The sequence below is a fragment of the Penaeus monodon genome, chromosome 20 (assembly GCF_015228065.2).
Source record: "Penaeus monodon isolate SGIC_2016 chromosome 20, NSTDA_Pmon_1, whole genome shotgun sequence".
Classification (NCBI taxonomy): Eukaryota; Metazoa; Arthropoda; class Malacostraca; order Decapoda; family Penaeidae; genus Penaeus; species Penaeus monodon.
The window spans coordinates 35,671,584-35,672,168 of record NC_051405.1 but is presented as its reverse complement, the minus strand read 5'-3'; positions in this window follow the sequence as shown (position 1 = coordinate 35,672,168).

Here is a 585-nt window from a genome sequence, read left to right as displayed (position 1 = left end):
ATTCGTTCAATCAAAGCTCTGTTATTTTTTCCAGTGTGAATGTATGTATATAAACACAACTATTTGATACGTTGGACCAAAATATTCATACCCTTTATCGAAGACTAAAAAGCATTTTAGAGATTTTCCTCACGTTAAGGAAGTGGAATGGAACATCTGGACTGTTATATTTCTAAATAGCAGGAAACTAATGCCATCTTTACCTGTCAAAAATAGATGTATAAATAAGCCAGGGGGAGGCTATATGTACGTACACAAAGAACAGTGCAATCACCATTGTATGAAAACAATAACCATGATTTTTGGTGTTATTTTGAAGGAGTAAAATGCCCATTGCAATTATAGGTAGGAGTTTGGAGAGATCTTTGGTGGCTAGAAGTTCCAAAAGAGCAGACAAATAATGATGATAATAAATGAGGATGAAAATAATAGGAGAGTAAGCGCTCAGTATGGTGAGGCAAATACAGTCAAGATTACACAAATAGCAAAATCAGATGCATGGTTTTATATGGATAAAACCTATACCTATTGGTTTTGCAATTAGCTAAGAGAAAACTGTAGACTAATTTAACTTTTGAAAAAATC